Below are 18611 nucleotides of genomic sequence, written 5' to 3' on the forward strand. Positions count from 1 at the left end.
CAAGGTCCTCCCCAAACTGAGGGCCCAGAACTGCACACAGCATTTCTTGATACTGGGCTGATTTATTGCATTATTAAATTAAGGTCCAAGGCAATGTCAGCTTCCTGCCAAGGCTGATAGGACTCTCCCCTAAACCACCGTGGCTGTGACCCTTCAACCCTGACACAGTTGCCTTTGCTGCCTGACTCTCAATGCCCCTTTGTCTGCACTACCAGCCCCAGAAATTCAGATATAAATCCCAGAAATATGGATGTAAATACGGATGTGTTATGGCATCCACGTCAGATCCACAGGAACCCCTCTGAACTCCCAGTGCCTTTCCAGGGGAGGATGCTCCTGCTCTGTGCTGTCCCAGGATTTCTCAGACAGAGCTGCAAACCAGTTCCAGTGGCAGGACACGATGTCCCTGCCAGGCTCACTGAACTCCTCCTGTGACCACACACGTGGTGATTTCCTCTAAAATCTGCACAGCATTTGCAGCGCTGTGCTCTCAGCCTGCCTGTGGTTTGTGTCCTTCCACAGGCACTGTTTCATTGTGAAGCCCATCTGGAAGAAATATTCCCCTTATAAAATAGGAGCTCATTTTATATTATATGAACTAATGTTTAACAGCTAATATTAACGAGGGGCTGTGCTGTGAAGTTTCTACCCCAGTAAAATGGAGTTGCCATGTGCAGGAAGGCACAGGGAGGTTTTGTTATCCAAAGTGGTTTTTTTGAGTGTTTGGGGGTTTTAGAGGCAGTTGGGAGTTAATTCTCAGTCCTACCTCAGCCAAAACATACAGGCCAGGTACTCCTTAAATACATATTTTACATGCTTAGGCTTATTAAAAGAAACAGAAATGTCAGCCTGTAAAACTATTTGCCCATGCAGAAAGCCACTCATAAAATCATAAAAGAATGATCTGTTCTTACAGTGTCTTTAGGTAATTTTGGAATCCGTGCCAAGAAATAAAAGGGTTTTGCATGAAATTCAAGTCATGATTTGTCATTGTAATAATTTCTGTCTGGCTTTGACAGAATGTTCCTGTAAAATTTTGTTATCCCATCCGTGTTGTAATCCACAAAGCCCCCATGATGACACTTTCCTTTCTGGATTTTCTTTCTCACAAGGTGATGCAGACAGCAGTGGGAGGATGGGCTGTAGTTATTTACATTAGCCAGCTCCAGTTTCCCCAGACTGACAGAAATTCCCATGGAAATTCTGGTTACATTAACTTTGACAGAGATATGGGACTGGACTGTTTTTGGAAACTTTAAAAAAACACCAACAACTAGGGAATACTTTTCATTTTTATTAACATGCAGCATCTTAATTTTGTTTATTAAAGAAATAAATCAAGGTTGGTTTCTGCTTAGTTTCAGATGGTTTTCACAGGAGACAAAAAAAGAGAAGTCAAATACTGGCCAAGCATCAACCCAGGGAGGAATCCCATAATAGCAGCAATCCCGAGGAGGATGGCAGTGAAGGGAGCAGCATGAGAAAAGAGGATTTTAGAGATGAGAATGGCATGGCTGTGTTTGCTTCAGACATGGACAGTGATTGTGCGTTCTTGGAGATTAAACACACTTGGATGTGGAATTCTTGCAGGATCCATCCCATTATCCCATCCCATTATCCCATGGATCCCATGGATCCCATCCCATTATCCCATCCCATCCCTCCGTCCCATTGTCCCATCCCATCCCATCCATCCAATTCAATCCAATCCAATCCAATCCAATCCAATCCAATCCAATCCAATCCAATCCAATCCCATTATCCCATCCCGTCCCATCCCATCCCAGCCTATCCCATTATCCCATCCCATTATCCCATGGATCCCATGGATCCCATCCCATCCCATCCCATCCCATCCCATCCCATCCCATCCCATCCCATCCCATCCCATGGATCCCATTATCCGATCTCATTATCCCATCCCCTCCCATGGATGCCATGGATGCCATGGATCCCATCCCATCCCATGGATCCCATGGATCCCATCTCATCCCGTGGATCCCATGGACCCCATCCCATTATCCCATCCCATGGATCCCATGGACCCCATCCCATTATCCCATCCCATGGACCCCATCCCATTATCACATCCCATGGATCCCATGGATCCCATCCCATTATCACATCCCATGGATCCCATCTCATCCCATGGATCCTATGGATCCCATTATCCCATCCCATCCCATTATCCCATCCCATCCCATTATCCCATCCCATCCCATTATCCCATCCCATTATCCCATCCCATCCCATCCGGGCTCTCTGAGGCCATCCCAGTCACTCCCTGCCCTCAGTTTTTGTTCCAGATGTGTTAGAAAATGATGTGAACATTAATTGAAAATTATGTGAACGTTAATTAACTGAAATGATGTGACCATTAATTAACTGAAATGATGTGAACATTGATTTTCTCTGTCCCAGCCTCCCCAGAGCCCCTGCTTCCCTTCTCCCCCTGGAAACAAAAAGCCACAGCTCTGAGCTGGCCCCTCCAGGGGAATTAAGGGCACTCAAACCTGCTGATTTTCTCCCAGCCCTGCAGCTCCAGTGCCACATTTATTTACCTTTAGCTGCAGAACCATTTGTTTCTGCGTGCCTCATTAGTTTTTCTGCTCCATCAGTCCCTGGCTGAGCTGCTCAATGAGGCAAATCCTCTCTTTGGCTAAATCCTGCCTCCCTCACCTTCACCTCGTGTGGCTCAGCACACAGCTGGGCACAAAACCCTCCAGGTTCCAGCAAGATGAGCAGCAAAAGTTCATTTTTTGGGTGTGTATCCAGTTGGGAAGGGCACAGTAAGGGTTGGGAGTCTCCACTAGGTGTCCATGTTTCTGCAATTTTCATTTAGGGCTCCACTCAGCCCTGCAGAATGCACAGCAATTGTTCTGCTCCGCTGCCAGATGGAAATGGGAGATAGATTTTATATCAGTCAGGGGTGCACCTGGGCCTGCACCTAAAAAGGCACAAAACCCTCAAAAACCACCTTTAAATTGCACATCTCAGACACCCAAACCAGTCCTGTAAGGGCTGGCAGAATTTTCACATATTGATTATTGCCTCTCTTGCTTTTTAAAATGTTTTTCAAATTATTACATGCTTTATATTAACTTGTAGGAACACACAGAAAAAGCTTTCCGGATTTTTAGTGGGGTTTTCAAAGTATTTTCTAATTTGACTCCCAGTTTTTCTGGGATGGGATAGGATAATAGGATGGATCCTGCAAGAACTCCACATCCAATTATTACATGCTTTGTATTAACTTGTAGGAACAAACAGAAAAAGCTTTCCAGGTTTTTAGTGGGGTTTTAAAGTCTTTTTTTATTTGACTCACAGTTTTTCTGGGATGGGATGGATCCTGCGACAATTCCACATCCAGTTATTAGATGCTTTGTATTAACTTGTAGGAACAAACAGAAAAAGCCTTCCAGGTTTTTAGTGGGGTTTTAAAAGTCTTTTTTTATTTGACTCACAGTTTTTCTCTGCACAGCCTTTTTTTTTGCATTCAGGTGAGCACAGAGCCCTAAAGCAGTGACTCAGAATTTTAGAAGCACCTGCTTAATTGTCAAATAACTGCTTTGCTCATTACATTTCTCTTCAAATATTGATGCCTAATATTTACCTACTTTACCTGGCTGTCTAATGGATGCTGGCAGGCAGAGTTTTGTGCACTCAGGGACTTTTTCATGCTCCCAATTTCAAACAAACTGTAGGCAGCAGCCTTTAGTGCTCATTTATTGAAGGTGTTTTTCACTGCTTGTTTTTGTCATTTGCAACCCCATTCATTAATAAGAGGCCAGAGAGCAGGGATTTCATTCAGATACCAGGGAATTCCAAGGAGCTGTAAATAAGGATTTATTTAAGATTACTGGATTCCCTTCTAGGAAGAATAACCCAGCAGATTTTCTTATTTTTTTTTTTTCTTTCATGTTTTTATTTTTATTTTTTATATTTATTTTCCTTTTTTCTTTTTCTTTTTCTTTTTCTTTTTCTTTTTCTTTTTCTTTTTCTTTTTCTTTTTCTTTTTTTCTTTTTCTTTTTCTTTTTCTTTTTCTTTTTCTTTTTCTTTTTCTTTTTCTTTTTCTCTTTCTTTTTCTTTTTTTTTTCTTTTTTTTCTTTTTTTCTTTTTCTTTTTCTTTTTCTTTTTCTTTTTCTTTTTCTTTTTCTTTTTCTTTTTTTCTTTTTCTTTTTCTTTTTCTTTTTCTTTTTCTTTTTCTTTTTCTCTTTCTTTTTCTTTTTTTTTTTCTTTTTTTTCTTTTTTTCTTTTTCTTTTTCTTTTTCTTTTTCTTTTTCTTTTTCTTTTTCTTTTTCTTTTTCTTTTTCTTTTTCTTTTTCTTTTTCTCTTCTTCTTCTTCTTTTTCTTCTTCTTTTCCTTCTTCTTTTCCTTTTTCTCTTCTTCTTCTTCTTCTTCTTCTTCTTCTTCTTCTTCTCCTTCTTCTTCTTCTTCTTCTTCTTCTTCTTTGCTGCTTTTTTTCTGGTTCCCCAGGCATTTTTGTGAAATGTAAGGGACAGAATATTTAATATTTTAGAATTTTAGGGAATGCTATGTGCCAGAGCATTTGGAGGCAGCTTCCAGGACCACATGCAGACAAAGCTCTGGTGATTTATAATTCCCATTGCTGTGAGTGCAACATCTAAAACTGAATTTGACTCCAAAACTTTTACCTCATTTACAATGCTAAGGAAGCAGATTAGGTTCTTTTATTACAGAATGAAACCAAAATCTGGTGTCACTCTTTCTGATTTGGACTCTGCCTGATGCAGGAATGTGCTTTAAGTTTTCTCTGCTCAGGAACAATCCTGTGGACCTCAGATTTTACCTGAAATGTGTCTCAGAGCTTGTCCCAAATGCTCTCTAGGGTCATCTGTCACAGCTGACAGAAGGACAAAATAACAAACAAATCAAGGAAAACCCCCAAATCATCACATTCTAAGAACTGAAATAAATAAATCAACTTGTTGCCAAAGGTATATATGTTTTTAAATACAAAAAAACCACCCAGAACATCCTCTTATGGAACCTATCCCAATCTGGAATATTTACTTTCCGTTTGTTTAATAACAGGAAAAGGCTCGTTGCTTCTTTTGCTGAGTTTCACATGTCAGCATCTTAATATTCCTCTGGTACTCTTGAAACTTTTACCAGGAAGAAAACAGTGCCGTGGCCTATAGTAGGAAATGTTCTGTTTATTTGAAATGCCTTTATGAGCACACAAAGGCAAACAATTGCTGCCATAAACCCAGGGAGCAGCTCCTGATGCCTTGGCTGTCTCATTTGCACTTCCTTGGCTCTGCCCTTCCTGTGCTCTGCTCCTCCTGAATTCCAGGGCAGGTTAAATCCCTTTTTCCCTTAAATCTCTTTTTCCTGAAATCCCTTTTTCCTTAAATCCCTTTTTCCCTTAAATCCCCTTTTCCATTTGCCCATCACCTGCTGCTCTTGGTGTGGGAAGGTGGGGTTGAAGGTTTGTCACCCATCTGCTGCTGGATCCACATTTGGTGATTCCTGTGGGCTCTTTCCAGCTCAGAATATTCTGACAATATTCTGAATATTATCACAAACCTGGAACTGAAGGCCTGATTTTTCCTTGGAATGGACTCTGGAAGAAATAATGACAAAGAGCTTTCAAATCTTCTCACAGAAGTGTTTGAACTTATTTTGGCCCTGCCTTTTTTATTGTGGCAAATGCAGCAACTGTGGCAAATTTGGGTCTAATAATGTCAAAAAAAGGCAGTTTTATTTCTGTAGGGCAGAGCTATAAACGGAATAAAGCAGGCCAGCTCTCTTCCCACAGCTCTGTGTGCTGTGGGGCTGTTTAAACAATGACTAAACCACAAACAGCCACGGACGGGATTCCCCAGGAGCACAACTGTGGGCACAGGAGTGTCTCAAAGCCAGGCTCCAGGTTCAAAAAAAAAAAAAAAGAAAAAAAAGTAAATAACTCATAAATGGAAGTGCAAACAGCAGGGAAATCTCCTTTCCATCTATCAAGCTGTGTAAAGGACAGGCCGGCTGGAAAGAATGGGCAGAGTTGTGGGGTTTTTGTGGGGTTTGGGAGCATCTCACATCCCTGGGTGTGAGCTGGGGAGGATTTTACAAGATTAAAAAAGACCACTAAAAATCTGGAAAGCTTTTTCTGTTTGTTCCTACAAGTCAATAAAAACCACGTAATAATTTGAAAAACATTAGAAAAAGCAAGAGAAGCAATAATCAATATCTCAAAATCTGCCAGCCCTTACAGGACTGGTTTGAGTGTCTGAGATGTGCAATTTAAAGGTGATTTTTGAGTGTTTTGTGCATTATTAGGTGCAGGCACAGGTGATGATTCTGCACCTTCCCTGAGCCACACAGCAAATTTCTGGCACAGCAAAATCAGAGGTGAAGATCAGGCTCAGAGAGCCAGGCTTTGTTCTGTGGGCCAGGGGCTGTTCCAACCCCAGCAGTTTGGTGGGTTTCAAACCCTTGGTGCTGCTGGAGCCCCCAGTGCTGCTGCCATGCAGATTTTGGGGCGTTTTCACAGTTACTCCCTGGAAATCTCACAGCCCCCGAGTCAGCTGGAGTTTTGTAAAGTTCCTATGACAGATGGATGGAATTTATACCAAAGGTGTTGAAATCCCTGAGGCTGCTGCTGACTCACTTCCCCAGGGAGGGCTGCTGAGCTCAGAGATGCCCCCATGGCAGCACAGGGCACAACATCCTGAACTCTCAACTCTGCCTCATCCCCAAATTCTTTCCCAACGTGTCCTGCTGCCCTGCAAGCCCCAGGCTGTCTGAAATGCCACTTTCTTTTATCATCTGCTCTGACTCAGATGCTGAGCTGGAGTGGTGTTTACAAAATATCTGCATGGGCCCCGGATTTATCTCGCTAAGAAAAGTTAAATGGTTACAGATTAAAAAGATTTTATAAGCACGATATGCCACAGTAAACATGAGTAAAAGTTGTTCTGAAACTATTTCTGTCTTTTGTTGGGAAAAGAAATGATTATTGAAGCTTGAAGGGGAAGGCTGCTTCGTAAAAGGAAGGAGAATTAACCATAGTGAGGTTTTAAAGGAACTCTGGTTTGCTGATTAAGGGCTTTTTCCAGAAATGCAACTAATGTTTCCTTCTTTTTTAATTCTTAAATCAGGCCCAAGTGCCAGCAAATGCCTTTTTTACTGTGTCTGGAGGTTTATTTTTAGTCCCAAGAAGGGGATAGACAGCAGGCTGGAAATCAGGACGTGTGCAGGCCAAATAAACTTCCCCACACTTGAACTCTGGCTGTCAGCTCATCCATCTCCTGTGGCTCAGCTCCTTTCTGTCACAAGGGGCTCTGAAATCCCCTCTGAAGCTCCTCAGAGCTGCTCTCATCTTGCTGAAAGCATCTCCCACTTCTGCAGCTCCAGGATTTTAATTTCCTGGTGTGAGAGTCAGAGTGAGCAGGAATTTCATTGTCCTTGCCTGGTAGAGGTCTGACAGCAGAACTGCCTGGCACAGGCTGTTATTAATTAATTAATTAAATAAATATAAATTTATTTATTTATTTATTTATTTATTTATTCCCTGTGGAAGTGTGGGAGGGTGGGCACAGCCCCCACTCTGCCCTTTCAGAACTGAAATATCAGAGGGTGTGTGACACAGGAAACAGCTCACAAAAGTTTTGCCTCCACCAATGACAGCCTGGGAACCAGGTGGGAAATACAGATTTTTTTAGGCTGTTGGTGCAGTTTTTCTGAGCAGGCTGTTTTCCCTTTATTTTAAAAGGAGATATCAAAAAAATGCAGCTTTTCCCTGCGTGGTTTTCCTCTCCTGGGCAAGATTTTTGTGCCCAGCTGGTGCTGAGCCTCTGCTTTCCCTTCCTGTCCCCATCCTCTTGAATCAACGCTGCGAGCAGTGCTGGGTGGTCAGCTTGCAGTGTTTGTCACACCATCAGGGGACAGAGCATCCTCTCTGCTGTCACCTGGCTCTCAGCAGGGCTGGAACTCTCCCCAGCCCCCCTGAGATCCACCCTGGAGCTGCTTGGTTCAGCTGAAGTGCAGCTCCCCTCAGAAACGAGTCAGCTCTCAGTGCTGCTGCCTCAGGACAGCTCATAAGTGGATTTTTGTCCATTTTTTCTCACAGTGTGGAGTTGACACAACTGCTGGTTTCAGCTCGCCCCCTGAGCCTGCAGACAGAGCTGCTGCCACCCACACCTGCACAAAGTCCCTGTGGCAGGCGGGACACCAGGCTTTGCTGACATGCAGGAATCTGAGGTCCAGTCTGACCTCTGGAACCTTTTAATTTTGGGCACATGCAAGGAGCTTGGAAAACTCTGGTCCTGTGCTCCAGAGCCCAAGCTAAACTTGCCAGGCTTTGGTAACCAAAAAGTTTCTGCAATGTCTGTAATCAGTGTAAATTCATATACACATAAATGTGTGATTATTGTCCTCCAGCACCATCACAGTCGTGTGTTAAACACTACAGGAACCATACAAAGTAAATATCCTTGGATTCAGGCAAAAATCTGGGGATGTGAGTGCTGGGTCGGTGTAATTTCTCATAAACATAAATATGTGATTATTGTCCTCCATCACAGTGATGTGTCAACCACTACAAGAACCATACAAAGGAAATATGAACCATACAAAGGAAATATCCTTGGATTTGGGCAAAAAAACTGGGATGTGAGTGCTGGGTCAGTGTAATTTCTTATGCACATAAATATGTGATTATTGTCCTCCATCACAGTGATGTGTCAATCACTATAGAACCATACAAATATCATTGGATTCAGGCAAAAATCTGGGGATGTGAGAGCTGGGTCAGTGTAATTTCCTATACACATAAATATGTGATTATTGTTCTCCAGCAATCACTACAGGAACCATACAAAGGAAATTTCCTTGAATTCAGGCAAAAATCTGGGAATGTGAGTGCTGGATCAGTATAATTTCTTATAAACATAAATATGTGATTATTGTCCTCCATCACAGTGATGTGTCAATCACTATAGAACCATACAAATATCCTGGGATTCAGGCAAAAATCAGGGATGTGAGTGCTGGATCCCATCTGTGTTACCAGCAGGGTTACCCAGTGACAGCCTGATGGCAGAAATGGGAATTTAGGGAAACTCTTGCAAACTCTCACCACAGCTCACTGCAAGAGTGGGGCAGGATTGCAACAATTCCTGCAATGGGTGCCTGAGCCCCCAGGAGAGCAGGGGCTGATTAAAACGTGGCTCCACTCCAGTACTTGGGACAAATAAACCAGCAACTGCCTCTTGTGCAAGGCCTGTACACTTTCCTCACAGACTTTCACAAAAATGCCACATTTCTGACACCTTTCCAGCAGGCTTTAGAGGCACCAGGGTCTAGGCAGATAAAAAAATCTGAATTGTGGGTCCTGTTTCCCGTTCTGACAGGCACTGGATGAGGAACACCTCAGTTACTCACTCCTCTATTTGCAAAAAGGAATGAAGTCACTCCCATTCCACTAACTTTGGTATTAACAGAGAACAGTAGTCTTATTTGAGACTTATTATTTCTTATAATTCCTTTTAAGACTCTTTTAAAAGCAATTAATTGCCAAAAAATCATTTCCAAGTGACTATGTACTCACAACAACAGTAGCATCTATCTAAATGCAAATTTACTCCTTCAACCTGTTAAGTATCTAATAATGCACATTTAAAATCTATCATGCACATTTAAAATCTATCATGCACATTTAAAATTTATAATGCACATTTAAAATCCCCATAAACCTCCCTGCTCCATAAGGAATGCTCTTCTCTCCTAGGTGAGCAGCAGGAATTTGAAAAGGCTCTCTAAAGCACTTTTAATCAAAGTCTTCCCTTGGAAATCCAGATTTTTATGGATGGCAAATTGAAGTATTCAAATGAGCCAAAAAAAAAAAAAAAAAAAAAAAAAAGAAGTTCAGGAATTGCTAAACTGTACCAGCCCCCAGGTATTTCTAACCTGCAACGTGAGCTTTCTTCCTGCTTCAAAGGAAGGTGTAAAAAATGAATGTCAAATGTTGCATTTCTGCAGAAATTTCTGTCTGCTAGAATGGGAGCCACGGCTGTGGGAGAAATGAGTGAAATGTGACAAACAGAGCTGAAGTGCCTGGGTGTGAGCTCGTTCTCACCCAACAACAGCCAGGTTACCCCACATTTCGGAGGGGACAATCCTCCCCTGGCTGCCAGCTCTGGAGGGACGCAGCAGGAGAGGCTCTGTGCCCACAAACCCAGCTGGATTTGGGAATCGTGCTCTCCCTGCAGCGCCAGCTGCTCACTCGGGGCTACAGGAGAGCCACCCAGCCCTGGAAGGTGCCTGGCACCCAGCTCAGCTCTGCCTCTCCTTTTTCAGCCAGGAGATTTAGGGGCAGGGAAGATCTGCAGCCCCTCACGGGAATTTGGACTGCTCGGTTTAATCTCACCCCTGGTGCTTCCCCATATCAGGAGCTCAAGGCAAACCCCACTGTTTAGTCTCTGCAATGTGAAATCATGCCAGTGCACAGAAATATCTGAAATATATGGATTTCCCTACTTAAAATACAACAACAACATCTGTTTGCACCACAGCATGGCCAAGTCCAGGCTGCTGAATTGGAGTTCAGGGGTGGCCATGCAGGATGTTCTGTGAAACACCATTTTTTTCACAGTTAAATTTTAATTATCAGTGAAGAAAGCAGGCAGTGGGTGCCCAGTTATCCCAAGAAAACCAGGAGTGTGCTGGATCTTATCCTTTCACGGCCAAAACAAAGAGGAGGTGCCACAGCAGGAGCTCCCTCAGTGCTGACCTGGGCAGTGCCACGGACACACAGGGACAGCAAAATCCCCTGGTGGCATCACCAGGACCTGGGATTTCCCACCTGTTTGCAGAATTCCCAGTCAGATCTGGAAACTGGAGTAAACCAAGCCCTCAGGGGAGTGTTGGTGCATCAGCTGCTCTCAAAAATCCAAGCAGTCACAGCAAATGAATGCTTTAAAACACAGAACAACGTTGATGGCATTAATTCTAGGAGATGTTTTTCCAGACAAGTGTCCAGAATGTTCATTTTATGGAATTAGTGCTGCAATGTTTACAAGCAGAAAAGAGGTGAAAGGGATGAAAAGGATTTTTAGCTCACACAGGGCAGTTTTCTACAGTAAAATTGTTGGGTCTCTTTAGGTCTGTACTGATCATTAATATCAATATGTCCTCAAACTAAATTTTCTAATGGTGCTGAAGTGAATTCCTCCTTTCTGCTAAAATTGGGAAAATCACAGAGGATTTTGAAAGCAAACCTGATCTGGATCATCTCCTGCTCTGCCTTTATGAAGCTTTTTTAAGCTTCTTTCAAGGCTCCAAAATCTGCCTCTTTGTATTTCTTTGACCTGAACATAAATAGAATGATAAATCCTAGGAGAGCTCCTTGCCATAAAGGAAACTTCAGTGTTTCTGAAGCTTCCTAGAGTTTGAGCAATGTGACACAGGCAGTGCCAGCACAATCCCACCCTTGGGCCCTTTACCCTTCCTGGCTCTGAAATATTGATTTGCTCCTCACATGGCTGCCAGGAAGGAGGGAATAATCTGAGGGCAGAGAAATGACTGAAGAGAAAAGAAGGAGAGAAATGTCAGGAATTCCATATAATGGACAAACCCCTGACTCCTCTTTAGGGCCTTCTCCAGTTGTGAGGAACTCCTGTGTAAGAAAGGGGCACCTCAGGAAGATTAGGTGACTTTAATGTTTACCCTAAAAACCAGTGGACATTTGCTTTTAAGATCCCAAGAAACAGAACTTCATGGAAAAAAAAATCCTCTGATTTATGGTCTTGCAGCATTCCCTGATGATTTGACCCAAGTTTTTTTGTCGTCGCTGTGTTCCATTATTTCCAGTTGTGTTTGCAAACCCAGCCCCTCGTGTCCTTCCCCATGGGAATGTCCCCTGAGCTCTCAGCAGGGAACATTTGGTCACTGAGCTTCATCCACAGCCTGGCAGAGCTGGGGGGGCTCACCTGGAGAGGAGAAGCTCCAGGGAGAGCTCAGAGCCCAAAGGGGCTGCAGGAGAGCTGGAGAGGTGTGACGGTGTTCACAGGGGTTCTTGGATGAGGGAACAGACGAGGATCTGACTCCATGTTTCAGAAGGCTGATTTATTATTTTATGGTATATATTGCATCAAAACTATACTAAAAGAACAGAAGAAAGGATTTCATCAGAAGGCTAGCTAAGAATAGAATAGGAAAGAATGATAACAAAGGTTTGTGGCTCGGCTCTCTGTCTGAGCCAGCTGACTGTGATTGGCCATTAATTAGAAACAACCACATGAGACAAATCCCAGATGCACCTGTTGCATTCCACAGCAGCAGATAATCATTGTTTACATTTTGTTCCTGAGACCTCCCAGCTTCTCAGGAGGAAAAATCCTAAGGGAAGGATTATTCATAAAAGATGTCTGTGACAGAAAGGGACTGGGGACAAGGGATGGAGGAACAGGACACAGGGAATGGCTCCCACTGCCAGAGGGCAGGGCTGGATGGGACATAACTGGGAATTCCTGGCTGGGCTGGAATTGCCAGAGCAGCTTCCCTGTGTGGCCTCCTGCAGTGCCCCTGCTCTCTCAGGGTGGCACTGGGTGCTCTCTGGAAACCTCTGGCAAGGCCAACCCTCCTGTGAGGCCATGGAGAGGGCCTGCTCCTCTCCACCCTCCTGAACTGCCATGGAGAGGGCCTGCTCCTCCTCTCCACCCTCCTGTGAGACCATGGAGAAGGCCTGCTCCTCCTCTCCACCCTCCTGTGAGGCCATGGAGAAGGCCTGTTCCTCCTCTCCACTCTCCTGCGCTGCCATGGAGAAGGCCTGCTCCTCCTCTCCACCCTCCTGTGAGACCATGGAGAGGGCCTGCTCCTCCTCTCCACCCTCCTGTGAGGCCATGGAGAAGGCCTGCTCCTCTCTACTCTCCTGTGCTGCCATGGAGAAGGCCTGCTCCTCTCTACTCTCCTGTGCTGCCATGGAGAAGGCCTGTTCCTCCTCTCCACCCTCCTGTGAGGCCATGGAGAAGGCCTGCTCCTCTCCACCCTCCTGTGAGGCCATGGAGAAGGCCTGCTCCTCCTCTCCACCCTCCTGTGCTGCCATGGAGAAGGCCTGCTCCTCCTCTCCACCCTCCTGTGAGGCCATGGAGAAGGCCTGCTCCTCTCCACCCTCCTGTGAGGCCATGGAGAAGGCCTGCTCCTCCTCTCCACCCTCCTGTGCTGCCATGGAGAAGGCCTGCTCCTCTCCACCCTCCTGTGAGGCCATGGAGAAGGACTGTTCCTCTCCACCCTCCTGTGAGGCCATGGAGAGGGCCTGTTCCTCCTCTCCACCCTCCCGTGCTGCCATGGAGAGGGCCTGCTCCTCCTCTCCACTCTCCTGTGATGCCATAGAGAGGGTCTGCTCCTCTCCACCCTTCTCACCACCCCCCGTTGCTGCCACGGAGAAGGCCTGCTCCTCACCACCGTCCTGTGAGGCCATGGAGAACGCCTGCTCCTCCTCTCCACCACCCTGTGAGGCCATGGCGGATTGCTACTCTCCACCCTTCTCACCACCCTCCTGTGAGGCCATGGAGAACACCTGCTCCTCCTCTCCACCCTCCTGTGAGGCCACGGAGAAGGGCAGCTCCTCTCCTACCTTCTCACCACCCTCCTGTGATGCCATTGAGAGGGCCTGCTCCTCCTCTCCACCCCCCTGTGAGACCTGCCCACCTTGTGAGGTCGTGGAGAAGAAGGCACCACCCTCGTGTGAGGACAGAGCGAAGGACTGCTCCTTACCACCCTCCTGTGAGGGCTTGGAGGTGGTCTGGTTCGCTCCACCCTCCTGTGAGGCCATCTCCTCTCCATCCTCCTGTGATGCCATGGAAGAGATCTCCTGCCCATCACCCTCCTGTGAGCCCAAGGAGCGGGCCTGCTCCTCCTCCCCACCCTCCTGTGAGGCCATGGAGATGGTCTGGTCCTCTCCAGCCTCCTGTGGTGCCATGGAGAACATCTGCTCCTCACCACCCTCCTGTGGGGACATGAAGCGGGCCTGCTCCTCCTCTCTACCCTCCTGTGAGGCCATGGAGATGATCTGGTCAACTCGACGCTCCACTCCACCCTCCTGTGATGCCAGGGAGAAGATCTCCACCCCACCACCCTCCTGTGATGGCATGGAGGGTCTGCTCCTCTCCACCCTCCTGTGAGGCCATGGAGAGGGCCTGCTCTCAGGCCTTCCTCCTGAGGAAGGAGAAACAAAGCTACAACAACGATGTAAAGCAACCAAAACCAAAGCAAGCAAGGAAAAAGAGTCATTGGGACCACAGGACATAAACAGAGACAGAAATAAAATCCATTCTAATTTCTGGCCTTTAAACCACGGTGACCATAATGTAAGCAATGCAGCAGGAAGTTCTGGTTTAGTTCAGTGGATATCAATGAATTCTTCTCCACAGAACAGCATCAAATCCCAGTCCTTTTGCTTTCTGTCAAATATTCAGCCTGTTGTTTAACTATTTTTGTTGTTATTATTTATTTTTTTCCCCTGCTCTTTACAAAAACCCTGGTAACTGTTTTCAAAACCTACTTAAAACCCATTTAAAGTCCTTGGCTGCCCCTGGCTCCCTGGCAGTGCCCAAGGCCAGGCAGGACACTGGGGCTGGGAGCACCTGGGACAGTGGGAGGTGTCCCTGCCATGGCAGGGGTGGGATGGGATGGGCTTTAAGGTCCCTTTCAACCCAAACCTGTGGGAATTCTGTGATTCCCATCACTCTGCAGACCTGGGAAGGCCACCAAGGGTGGTGTACCACCAGCAGGTCCTCCCAGCTTGGATTTGCACCAAAGCTCTGCTGCTGACAGAAGCAATGAGATTTTGTCTGCTCCTGAGGTGAAACTTTCACTGCCTGTTTCAAGCAGCTCTATTGCAAGGCCCTGTTGCATCAATGTGAGGTTTCAAAATAGAGTAAAAACCAACTTGGCTTTAGATTATTTATTTATTTATTTGGGACTAATGTCTAAAAGAGCAGCAGCATTCCTGACAGCCAAAGGACTCCAAGCATCTGTCCTTAGCTTGCCAGTGACCCTGGGGAAGCAACCCATAATCCACATATTTGAATTGCCACAGGGCTTTGTGGGCTGTGCAGGGGTGGGAATGTGGGCAGGAATATTTCTGGCTCTGTAATTAATCCTATTTGCTGTACAAGTGTGATTTATGGGGCAGCCTGGGTGCTGGGGGAAGGAAGGAGCTGCTCCATGGACATGGACAGGGCTGGGATTTGGAGGAAGGAGAATCCAGAATTCTCTGTTTAATAAAGAAGCGGGATTGGAAGGGCTCTCATTAAATACAGGCCTGCCAAGAATTATCCTTTGGTTTTCTGCAGCACCAGGATTATTCCAAGAGTGTCCCCAGAGGGGTTTTTTTGGCTATGGTGTTCAGGATATTCACCAAGAATTTCAATTCAAGGCTGAAGCAGAAGTCTCAGTGTCACAGACATCTTTTATGGAAAATCCTTTCCTTAGGATTTTTCCTCCTGAGGATCTGAGAGGCCTCAGGAACAAAATGTAAACATTGATTATCTGCTGCTGTGGAATGCAACAGGTGCATCTGGGATTTGTCTCATGTGGTTGTTTCTAATTCCTGACCAGTCACAGGCCCAGCTGGCTCGGACTCTCTGTCCAAGCCACAAACCTTTGTTATAATTTTTTTTCCCTATTCTTAGCTAGCCTTTTGATGAAATCCTTTCTTCTATTCTTTTAGTGTAGTTTTAATATAATATATATCACAAAATAATAACTCAAGCCTTCTGAAACATGGAGCCAGATCCTCATCTCTTCCCTCATCCTGGGACCCCTGTGAACACCCTCACATCTCAGCTACACTGAGGCTCTCAGGTCTGACAGTGGTGATGCCCTGCTCCCCTCTGCTCCTCCCCATTTGGCCCCTTGTCCCAAAGAAGCACCAAAAGCAAGGCACGAACCATCCTGCCACAACTTATTTTCCACTTTGGCACAAGCAGATAAAGTATAACCAGGTTGTTATTTCATGCACAGCCTCTTCTAGAACTTAAACAAATTTTAAAGCAATATTGCATAATTTAACATTTTTCTGCGTGAACCCTTCAGCTTCTCCCATGATGATTCTTCATTAACAAGGGCTCTGTATCCAATTCCAGAATAAACCAGGCTACTCAAATCACCACCCCAGGAGCCCCTTGTGCCATCAGTGTCGTGTGACCAGCACAAGTGTCACCTGACAGTGCTGTCCCTGCTGCTCCATCACTTCCTTTCTGCCACCCTGTCCCCTGCTGAGTCACCCCTGTGGTGACAAGGCCCTGAACCCTCTTGGTCAACAGGTTTCACTTCCAGAAGTGCCTGTAAAAGATTAATTTTGCTCTCCAGGCTCAGTGCTTGACGTGGGGCAGTTGCAAAAGGCAATTTCCCTCCTCTGCTGAGTCAGGGCACAGCAATTTCTGGGCTTTGGAAGAGCAAGGCAACTGAAATTCTCTCTATTTAATCTGCTGGGTGAAATGGGAAGAGGAGAAATTTGTCACTTTTCCCCTCAGCCAGCATCCTGCCATCCCCACTGATTGCCTCTGAGTTCTGGCTCTGTTCCAGTCACCAGTTTGGATGCAAAGCTCTCCTTAACACCATTGCATAGAAACAGCTGCCATTTGATCAGACAAAAAAAATATTCCAATTATTCCATTCCTTCTTCTGTGACAGCTTTAAAATGGCTCTGGAATCAGCAGGCCAATCTATAATTATCTTTAATCAGCAGCAGCTCAGCTCTGCTGTTATCTGCAGCTTCTGGTGCACAAAGCTGCAGGGTCCCAGTTCAGTGCAGGTGTCTGTGGCTGCCACAGGATTCTGAGTTGGGAAATGCAGCAGGGGCTCTGCTCATTGCAAAAGGATTCCAGAAATTGCACTGAGTTAAACTACAACGATTCCAGAACCTGGAAAATAGGCTGATGCTGGCCTTGCTTATTTCTGCTTCATAAAAATGCTACAAAAAAAAATTAAAAAGGAAAAATTGCATTAAAAATCCATACAAATGTTCCTTGAAAAAAACCCCATGTATTGGACATGAAGCAAGAGATCTTCCACAGCAGCAAAACTATTGATTATTGCCCAGAGGATGAAATATGGGCACAGCCAAATTTACAGAAAACAACCTGGTTGTAGCCCTGTTCTTAAAGCAAAAGACCAGAAATTTGGTGAGCACTGCTGTCAGTAGGCTCAGCAGGACCAGGAGGGAATGGTTACAAATTCTGGATTAACCTGGGCCCTAAAAGTGACTTTCCAGGTGGTTTCTGCAGAGAGGGACTTCTCAGCCAGCCTTGCTGCTGGATCCCACTGTTCTGCTGGCTTCATTCCCCAGGGATTTGATCCATCTCACCTGTATAAAAAGAGGAGGAAACAAATGGGTTAGCCATACCCTGAGTGGGATTTATGGAATCTCCTCAAAACTCCTCAGCCATTCTCCTCAAATCCTTGGAGGGATGTGGCAGAAGCAGCTGAAAAATAATCTGCTGACCCCACTGAGTGCATTTATTAGAGCTGCTCCTTGGGAAAATACAATAAAAATTCTTCCTATCAAATCTCCCAGCTCCTGGCTGGTTGTGAGGTAGATCCAGGCTATTAAATCTGGAGGATTTGTTATCTAGAATGGCCCTGTCAAAGATGTCCCAAACCCCCCCAGGAGAGCTCTGTGTCCTGCTGGGGTGGCCCATGTGGAACCACATCCAGGACCAGGCTGAAAAGATTCCCCATAACTTCTGGGTTCCATTGGTCACACCATGGTCCCAATAAATCCTTTGTTGTGAGGCACCCTGTGCTGTGCTGCATCAGAGCAGAAAATGCCTCAGAGGCCATGGGGATGGCACCAGAAGTTTAAAGTGAGTTGTTCTTTTGTTGAATTAGGAAAAAATAGCAAATATTTCATGGAGGAAATGTTCAGGAGCAGAGCAGTGGCATCCAGCCATAAATTCAGTGCTGCTCAGCGTCTGCAGAGGCTTTTCCTGTCCATAAAACAAAGTGACACTGAGTGATCAGCCCCCAAAAATTCACAGGCTGAGGAAGCAGAGGAGAAATGCAGGGATCAGAGCAGCTTGGCCCACTGAGGATGTTTAGATGTCAGCAGCTGCTGGAAATGCAGAGTCAGGAGGCAGGAGAGGAGCTGCAGGAGAAATGTTCCAAGCGTGAGTCCCAGCTCCTCTCTGCTCAGCATTTCCCCAGCTGTTTGTCCCCATCCTGCTGAGCTTCCAGAGGATGGCAGTAATTCATCCCACAGTGACTCTGTGTTTACAGAGCAGCACCTTGGCAGGAGGGGTCCCTGCCAGCTGGCACGTCCCCTCTGCTGTCCCCTCTGCTGTCCCCTGTGTGCCAGGATGGCTTTCCTGCCCTGTGAGCAGCCAGGCAGTGTCACAGTGTTCACAGGGGTGTTTGGCTGAGGGAAGAGATGAGGATCTCACTTTATGTTTCAGAAGGCTTGATTTATTATTTTATGATAATAAATAAAAGAATTTCGTTTTAATGTATAATAATATAATAAATAATAATACAATAATCTAATAAATAATATAATAATATAATAAATAATATAATAAACAATATGATAAATAATATAATAAATAATAGCTTTAATATATAATAATATAATAAATAATATAATATAATATAA

This window comes from Ammospiza caudacuta, chromosome 12 (genome assembly GCF_027887145.1).
Source record: "Ammospiza caudacuta isolate bAmmCau1 chromosome 12, bAmmCau1.pri, whole genome shotgun sequence".
NCBI classification, from domain to species: Eukaryota; Metazoa; Chordata; class Aves; order Passeriformes; family Passerellidae; genus Ammospiza; species Ammospiza caudacuta.